This window comes from Dasypus novemcinctus, chromosome 31, assembly GCF_030445035.2.
Source record: "Dasypus novemcinctus isolate mDasNov1 chromosome 31, mDasNov1.1.hap2, whole genome shotgun sequence".
NCBI classification, from domain to species: Eukaryota; Metazoa; Chordata; class Mammalia; order Cingulata; family Dasypodidae; genus Dasypus; species Dasypus novemcinctus.
In genome coordinates, this window is record NC_080703.1 from 4,144,350 (window position 1) to 4,154,611 (window position 10,262).

Below are 10,262 nucleotides of genomic sequence, written 5' to 3' on the forward strand. Positions count from 1 at the left end.
AATCAAGAAACAAATACCATTTACAATAGTAAATAAAAAATCAAATATTTAGGAATAAATTTAACTAAACATGTAAAAAACTTATACACTGAGAACTACACAAGACGGTTCAAGGAAATCAAAGAAGACCTAATTAGATGGAAGAATATTCCTTTGTTCATGGATAGGAAGACTAAATATTATTAAGATGTCTATCCTACCAAAACTGATCTACACATTCAATGTAATCCCAATAAAAATCAACACAGCCTTCTTTAAGGAACTAGTAAAACTAAGTATGAAATTTATTTGGAAAGGAAAGAGGTCCCAAATAGCCAAAGACATATTGAAAAAGAAAAACGAAATTCGAGGAATCACACTTCCTGATGTCAAAACATACCACAAAGCTACAGTAGTGAAAACAGCATGGTTTTGGTATAAGGAGAGACACACGGACCAATGGAATCGAATTGAAAGTTCTGATATAGAACCTCAAATATTATAGCCATATAATATTTGATAAAGCCATCAAACCCTCTCAACTGGGAGAGAATGGCCTATTCAACAAATGGTGCCTGGAGAATGGGATATGCATATGTAGAAGAATGAAAGAGGATTACCATCTCACACCTTATACAAAGATCAACTCAAGATGGATGAAAATCCTAAATATGAGAGCCAAGACCAAAAGACTTTGGAAAGCAGTGTAGGGAAACATCTACAGGACCTTGTAAAAGGAAATGGCTTCATGAATATCACACGAAAAGCACGAGCAGCAAAAGAACTAATAGATAAATGGGACTTCCTCAAAATTAAAGCCTTCTGCACCTCAAAGGAGTTTGTCAAGAAAGTAAAAAAGGGAACCCACACAATGGGAGAAAATATTTGGCAACCATATATCTGATAAGAGACTTATAACTTGTATATATAAAGAACTCCTATATCTTGAAAATAAAAAGATAAACAACTTATTAAAAAATGGGAAAAAGACTTAAACAGACACTTCTCCAAAGAAGAAATACAAATGGCTAAAAAGCACATGAAAAAAATGCTCCAAATCTCTAGCTATCAGGGAAATGCAAATCAAAACTACAATGAAATACCATCTTCCTCCCATAAGATTGGCAGCTATGAAAAAAACAGAAGACTACAAATGCTGGAGAGGATGTGAAGAAATGGGAACACTCATCCACTGCTGGTGGGAATGCAGAAGGATCCAACCATTCTAGAGGACAGTTTGGTGGTTTCTCAAAAAACTAACCATAGATTTGCCATATGACCCAGCAATACCACTGCTGGGTATATACCCAGCAGATCTGAAAACAAGGACACAAACCGATATATGTACACCAATGTTCATAGCAGCATTGTTCACTATTGCCAAAAGCTGGAATCAACCCAAATGCCCATCAATAGATGAGTGGATCAATAAAATGTGATATATACATACAATGGAATACTACTCGGCTTTAAGAACAAATACACTACAAAAACACGTGATAACATGGATGAATCTTGAGGAACCTTATGCTGTGAAACAACCCAGGCATTGAAGGACAAATACTACATGACCTCAATGATATGAAATAAGCAAGCTGGCTCAGAGAGCTAGAGACTGGAAGATAGGCTTACAGGAAATCAGGGGGTGGAGGTAGGATATGAGCTGATGTCTGCAGGGGTGGAATCTATGATGAGCTGGTGGTAAGTATGAGCACAAAGAAGAGATAAAATGGAGGCAAGGAAGGGGTTGCCTTTGGGTGGGGCTTTGTGGGTTTGAGGGTGGCTGGGGATGGGCAGATAGGTAATAGTGCCCAAAAATTTGGGGGGAGGGAGGGGCAACATACGAACATAGGAGAGTGTCAGGTGTGGGTTGAGAGTAAAATGCTGAGAAAACCGTATCAAAATATAATTAAGAGGGTTACCTGTTTAAGATGCTCAGAGGGGATGGTCTGACACAGGACGGACTGATGGGGAGTGTCTGAATGCTCATTTTGCCAGGGTGGGTTGTACCATTGGACAGAGACCCAAGTAGTGAGAGTGGGAGTGGACCCACATTCTGGGGAGGACTAATGCCATCAAAAAAGAGGGAACTGTATGTCTCGAGAGAAAGAATGGCTCCCAGGGCATTAGGGCAGTTGAGCAAGTCAGGCCCTGAACACTGTTGCAAGTATCTTCTGGACGTGGCTCCTCGGGAAATGGAGATTGGCTGTCGCTGTGGGCCCCAAGGGGAGGGGAAAATGGATGTTGAGTGAATGGAACCAAGGTAAATGTGAGGGTAAGAGAGGAGTTTCACGAGAGTACACAAGGATGGACATAAAACATGTAATATTACACCAAAAACATATAGGGGATGACAGACTAATAATGTAAACCATAATATAAAACAGGATAACTAAAAATTTAGAAAGCTGTATATCCTAAAGTATGGACCACAATGTAAGCACAGATGTCACCTTGTTTGAAAGCTATTGTCTCAGAGTCTGTACATCAGTTTCAGTAAATATGATATGAATAAGTTAAAAGATTATTGCTGTGGAAGGGAAAAGGTTTTATGGTGGATGTGTGGGAGTACTGTATGTTGTATATATGAATTACTGTGATCTAAGGCTCTTGTGAAGAGAAGCTCAATAATTAGGAAAAAAGAAAAGAAAAAGATAGGATGTAGAATTTTTCCAAATCAATACGTATTCTATATCTAATCTTTAAACCCATCGCTATATTCCATTTTACTAGTAAGGGATCCTGACTTTATTTGGGCTTCACTTTTCAGGAAGTTTTGGATCCCAGAGTGGTTCAACAATGGCAGCAGAGGAATACTGGTATAGGATGTTATTGACAGGTGATATATGGTTGACAGGGAGTTATACAGGGCATATGTCCAGGGTGCATGGTAATGTTTGGGTATACTCATAGTGGCAGCAATTAAAAACAACAGCTGGGGGGGTACTGGGTTCCTGGCCGGGGATGCTCTGTCATGGTCCCTAGGGGAGCAGCGGCAGTCCCCCAGGTGCAACGTTAAAAACCAGGAAGGAATGAGGGTCCAACAGTGAGCCCCTGATTCTAATGACTATGCTTGTGAGCCTATATTCCTGAAATAAGAACAAGGCCTAGAGCAACATTGTGCCTAGGAGTTTCCTCCTGACAGCCTTCATGTTACTCAAATGTGGCCTGTCTCGAAGCCAAACTCAGCATGTGAATGCAATACATTCCCCCCCCAGCGTGGGACGTGACACCTGGGGATGAGCCTCCCTGGCACCAAGGGATCACTACCAAGTACCAGCTGATGATGCAACTAGAAAATGACCTTGAATTAAAGGTTCAACACGGACCAGCAGAAGATCCCTGTCTACATATAATAACAGGAGTTTAAAATGCTGTTTGACCTAATGTAAGGGGGAAATGGAAAGGAGAAATGAGTTTATATGGCTTTGAGTCTCTAAAAAGGAGTCTGGAGGTTGTCAGAAAGATTGCCCTTATGCACACCTGAGCAGAGTCTCAGAGACAGATAAAGTAGATACAACCCCACGTATTGGTTCTTTTGAGGGCTAAAGAGACCCACGGGTTCTATGGTATGAATAAAAGGTTCATATGAATGCTTAAGAGTGTATAAATTTACCAATATTTCAACATAATATTAAACAAAAGTACAATATGATTAATTATGGCTTTAATTAATATAAAAAGGTGTGTGTCATAGAAACAACTTCTTATCATAAATTGAAGTAATATCATTGTAGTATGGAGCAGTACCAAATATTGCTAGTTTGTTGCAAAAAATTAATATCCTACTATGCCACTATCACTTTGTTTTAAAATGTGCTAAGACTTTCTTTAGTATTTCCTTAGGCAAGTCAAGCCAGTCTGCATTCTCCTACCTATAGAAAAGTCAACAATAGGCTTTTGCAGTGCCTCTCCATGGCTGTGTGTAGAGCCGAGCCATCTGCTCTGGCTTTGTGGCAAAGAATCTGGCTGTGGAGAAGAAATATGTGGCTAAAAAACGCTACTGATGACATTATGTTAATAAGTAATCCTTTTCTCAAAATTAAAAGAAACAGCAGAAACAATGATATCTTATCTTGAAAGCCTGGGGTGGGCAGACAGTTGGGATGGACTGTGAGGTCCCTGCTGCTCTAATAAATTCTTCAATGTTGTTTAGTTGGGTAAAACAAAACTATAACCTCTGCTCTAATTGATAAAGTGCAATGTTTTCTCATGTTAATGTAGTTTGTAATATGGTTGGAATACTGAAAATCTTTCATCCCTCACTTAGCTCAAATATTAAAACCATTGTATGTATTAATTAGGAAACGTCCTTCATGGAAGTAGGAAAACCTCCAGCAAGCTGCTTTAAATAATAATAAAAGGAAAGTAAATTGTGGACATTAACAGCCTATGAATTGGATGTGGCAAGCACCAATATTGGCTGTAGGTGGAGTTTGTGGCAAAAGCAAAACTCTAAACAAGTATCTCTTGGATTTTAATCACAATTCTGGAAAGAGGCCAAAATTACAATATAAAAAAGCAATTGTGTGCAGCATAGGAGGTCCTGCTAAAAGTGAAAGATTTAACCAAATAGTGTCTGGTCACTCTAAAGACTGCCATCCCTATCCAGGGGTGGATTACAAATACTAAAATCAAGACAGAGATGATGGACTGTTGTAAATCACCCTCAGATTATAAAAAACATCTGGGATATCTGCTACTATTAACAGATGACTGTCATGTCCCTGCCCACTCCACTAACACCCATTTTAGGACTGTTGACACATGCTTTTGTGAATATCCAGGGCCCTACCACTGAAATCTGAGAAAAGGCAAAAGTGACTCCACTGTAAAGGTGAACATCAATGAAGAAACTATAGCGATGGCCAGAAGAAGAAAAGGCATCTGGATACCTGTGAGAATGATGTGGAATTTGGCAGTCATTTCCTGAAAGTCAGTTACTGCTACATATGGCACAAGAATTCTTCAAATGGATGAGACACTTTATTGGGCTGCTTATAATAAGCATTTTGGGGATGATTGGTATCCTTACAGTTGCTGCTATTGCTGTGATAGCTTTACATGAATGTACAAACACAACAATATACATAATTGGCATAAAAGTGCTAGTGATTTGTGCCATATGCAAGAGCATATAGATTCCGTGCAGTTAAATAATTGAGTTAATGATTTGAAATCAGCTTTGTTACATATTAGAAATCAATTGTATAACTTGAATTTGTTAAGGGGGTTGCGATGTGATTGGAATGAAAGAAATTTTTGTTTAACTCTGCTTGCATATAATTCATCAGATATAGTATGGAAAAATTAAGAATCATTTATTAGGCCATAAAAGTAATATCTCTCTGGAAATAACTGAATTACAAAGGAAAATGTTAGAGACGTCTTAATCAAATTCATTTAGCAAATGATAAGGATATTTTCTCAGATGTGATTTCACATATTACAAAATTTAACCCTGTTAATTCGTGGAAATCACAGCATTTCCTGTCAGCTTTAGGAATAGGGCTAAACATATTTGTTCTGTTGTTCATGATTCTTGCCTGTGCTGGAGAGTGCTTTCAAAGAAAATTTCAAAGTGTAACAGCCATGGGACATGCAAATAATCTGGTGCTAGCCAAAGCACTTCAATAATCTCCCCAAGTCAAAGAGCTTGGCTGATAGTCAATGATGAGTAAGACTCTCGAGGGGAGGGCAACCTAAGCCAGGCATGGTCACCTCAACTAAAACAAAAAGGGGTGGTGGTGGACTTGGTCCAGTGATTATGGTGTCCATCTACCACATGGATAGGTCCACGGTTCAAGTGCTGGGCCTCCTTGACCCATGCACAGTGCTGATGCACACAAGGCGTGCCGTGCAATGCAGCGGTGTCCCCCACATAGGGTAGCCCCACATGCAAGGAGAGTGCCCCATAAGGAGAGACGCCCAGTGTGAAAGAAAGTACAGCCTGCCCAGGAATGGTGCCACACACAGAGAGCTGACACAAGATGATGCAACAAAAAGAAACACAGATTCCCCTGAGCCACTGACAACAACAGAAGCAAAGAAGATGCAGGAAATAGACACAGAGAACAGACAACTGGGGTGGGGAGAAGGGGAGATAAATAAATAAATAGATAAATAAATAAATAATAAAAAGAGAAATTTTGGAAACTAAGGCACAGTGGTCTCACAAAGAGAGACATGCTGGTTCCATGGTTATGCTTGCAAACTAAGGAATGCAGTAATAAAGAGTTCCCAGCAAACAAGAGGAAGCTGTTAAAGGCTGAAAGAAAAGATAAGCACATACCTTTTGTAGTAAATTGAACACTTAGACTTTGTACCTTGAGATAAGATGTTTTTAATTCCTTAGACTATGAGTAATGCTGATAGTTAACTGCATGTTGCTGCTTGTTCTCATGTAGACTGGGGTATATATAGAGCCCCTTATAAACAATAAAGTTGTCTGATGAGTCTCTACTCACAGACCCCCTGATCCCAGCTCTCTCACTTTCTTCCTCTTTCTTTCATTCTTCTTTTTCTCTTTCTTTCATTCCCGATACCCTTTGGGCCCAAATCTCCAACACTCCCCATGTCTCCAGTGAGGGTTTTTAATAGTTATATTTTGATTTTCATAATCTTGAAATGATAAGTTTAATTGAAATTGGGTATAAGGTTAAAGTTGGAGGTGGTAGAGATTGTATAAAATCCATTTAAAGATGTTTAAAGGGTCCTTTTTGCAAGGTATTTGACAACTCTTGAACTTTCAGTTTTACAAATGTTGTGAAGTTGACAGATGGAGCATAGTATATATGCTAACCGTACTTCACATTTAGTTTATTTATTTATTTATTTTTTGCTGAAGATAAAAAAAGCACCAGAAGAATACAATATAACTGACCAGGCAACTTGGTTATTTTGTTGAATGGAGCATTTTATAAAGAATAACTTGAATGATTAAAAATAATACTGCACTCTTGCCTAATACCTTACAAATCTGCACCAGTGCCTATCATGAGCAGTAAAGATCTTGACAGCTCTCTAAGAACTTCATATAATTTCTGAAATGTTTATATGAATAACTTTTTTGCCCACTCACATTTAACCAACAGAAAATTAGAAAATTCTTTTTAATTTGACAACACATCCCATGCAAGTCCCAACATCAGATAATCCTAACAACTTCTAAAATTTCTCTTCTTATAAGGTAAAAAATTAACTATTTTTTGTCAGAGTCACGGACACAAAGGGTATCAGGAATGATAGACAAAGAGAGATTGGGATCAGGGGATCTGAGAGCATTGAAGCCTCAAGCTCATCAGACAAGCTTATTAATCTTAGGGGCTTCTTTATATACCCCAAGCAATCGTGAGAACCAGCAACTATTCTTGCTAACTATTCCCATTACCTCAACCTGTGTAACACAATGGATCAAATGCTGCATCTTCTTTGTCTGCTTCTGTTGTTGTCAACGGCACAGGAATCTGTGTTTCTTTTTGTTGCATCATCTTGTGCATCAGCTCTCTATGTATGCAGCACCATTCCTGGGCAGGCTGAACTTTCTTTCACACTGGGTGGCTCTCCTTTTCAGGGTGCACTCCTTGTGTGTAGGGTTCTCCTATGTGGAGACACCCCTGTATGGCAGGGCACTCCTTGCGTGCATCAGCACTGAGTGTGGGCCAACTCCACACGGGTCAAGGAGGCCTGGAGTTTGATCCTTGGACCTCCCATGTGGTAGACAGATCCCTATCCACTGGGCCAAATCTGCTTCCCTCAGATTTTTAAAATAAATTTTCTTCTGTTACCATAGATACAATCTAACAGTTCCCCTTTTAATCATATTCATATACATGTATCAGTGCTGTTAATAGCATTCACATCATTGTGCTACCATCTTCACTATCCATTACCAAAACATTTCCATTATTCCAAATAGGAACCCTTTACAGTTTAAGCCTTAACTTCCCATTCCCTATTACATTCCATCCCCTGGTAAACTATATTCTAGATTCTGACTCTAGGAGCTTTCTTATTCTAGTGATTTCAAATCAGATAGCTCATACAATATTTTGGCCTTTAAGTCTGACTTCATTTAATGTGAGGTCTTCAAGGCTAACCTATGTCGACACATGTATAAAGACTTCATTATTTTTAGCAGCTGAATCATATTCCATTGTATGTATATACCACATTTTATTTATCCATTCATCAGTTAATGGTAACTTGGGTAGCTTCAGTCTTCTGGCAATTGTGAAAAATACCTCTGAGAACATATGTTTGCACTTATCTTTTCAAGTCCCAGTTTTTAATTCTTTCAGAAATATATCTAGTGGGATTGCCAGTTCCTGTGGTAGTTCTATATTTAGTTTTATGAGGAACTGCCAAATTGTGTTCCACAGTGGCTGCACCATTTTACATTGCTACCAATCATGAATGCCTGTTCCTGTTCCTCTGCATCCTCTTCAATACTTATTCCCTTTTTTTTTTTTAAGTAGTCATTCCAATGTTGCTGAAATAGTATCTTATGGGTTTGATTTGCATTTCTCTGAGGGTTAATGATGTTGAGCATTTTGTCATATGCTTTCTGATCATTTTTACATCTTCTTTAGAGAGTATTTAGCCCATTTTTAAATTGGGTTGTTAGTCTTTTTGTTATTAAGTTGAAGGATTTCTTTATACATACTATATATGAATCCTTTATCAAATATGTGGTTTCAAATATTTTCTACCATTGTGTAGCTTGTCTTCTTTTATGATAAAATTCTTTGAGGACAAAAGTTTTTCATTTTAATGAGTCCCATATATCAAATTTTTTTCTTTTTGTTGCTTGTGTGTGCTTTGGGTACAAAGTCTAAGAAAACATTGCATAACACAAGATCCTAAAGATGCTACTTTACCTTTTCTTCTAGGAGTTTCATAGTTGTAGCTTTTATATTTAGGTCTTTGATCTATTTTAAGCTGATTTTTGTATATGGTGTGAGGTAGGGGTTCTCCTCCTCCTTTTTAATTTTTTTTTCATTTTTGAAGAGAGTGTTCTTTTCCAATTGAGTGGTTTTGCCACTATCTCAAAAATAAGTTAGCCATAAATATGAGGGTTGATTTCTGAACTCTCAATTCTTTCCATTGGTTTATATGCCTGTCCTTATGCCAGTACCAGGATATTTTGATTACTGTGGCTTTGTGATATATTTTAGGTCAGGAAATGGGACTCCTCCAAATTCATTCTTCTTTTTCAAGATGGCATTATCTATTTAGGACACTTATCCTTCCATATAAATTTGATGATTGGCTTTTTCATTTCTACAAATAAAGTTATAGGAAGTTTACTGGGATTTCATGGAATCCCTAAGTTGCTATGGGTAGTCTTGGCAACATAACTTATTCAGTCTTCAAATCCATGAACAGGAAATACACTTCCATTTATTTAGGTTTTCTTTCATTTCTTTTAGCCTTTATAGTTTTTTGCATGCAAGTCTTTTATATGTTTAAGATTAATTCCCAGACATGTAATTCTTTTAGCTGCTATTAAGAATGGGGGTTTTTCTTGATTTCTTCTGATTTTTCATTGCTAGTGTATAGAAACACTACTGATTTTGAGTGTTGATGTTGTACCCCACCACTTTGTTGAATTCATTTATTAGCACTAGGAGCTTTACTGTGCATGTTTTCAGGAATTTCTGTATATAGGATCACAGCATTTGCATATAGGGAAAGATTTACTCCTTCCTTTCCAGTTTGGATGATCTTTGTTGCTTTTTCTTGCCTAATTGCTCTGACAAGAACTTCCAGTACAATGTTAAGTAACAACGGTAACAGTGATCATCTTTGTTTTGTTCCTCATCTTAGAGGGAAAGCTATCAGTCTTTTAAACCATTAAGCAGGATGTTGGTTGTCAGCTTTTCATATATGCCCTGTATCATGCTGGGGAAGTTTCCTTCTATTCTTATTGTCTTAAATAGTTTTATCAAGAAAAGGTACTGGATTTTGGTCAAATGCCTTTTCTGCATCAGTTGAGATAATCATGTGTTTTTCCCTTCATTTTTTAATGTGGTATATTACATTATTTTAATTTCTCATGTTAAACCAACCTTGCATATCAGGCATAAATCCTACTTGGTCATGGTGTATAATTCTTTTTAATATGCTGTTGGACTCAGTTTGCTAGTATATTCTTGAGGATTTTTGAATCTCTATTCATAAGACATATTCTTTAGTTTTCTTTTCTTGTGGTATCTTTATCTGGCTTCCATATGAAGGTGAGGTTTGCCTTGTAGAATGAGTTAAGAACGTTCTCTCTTCAA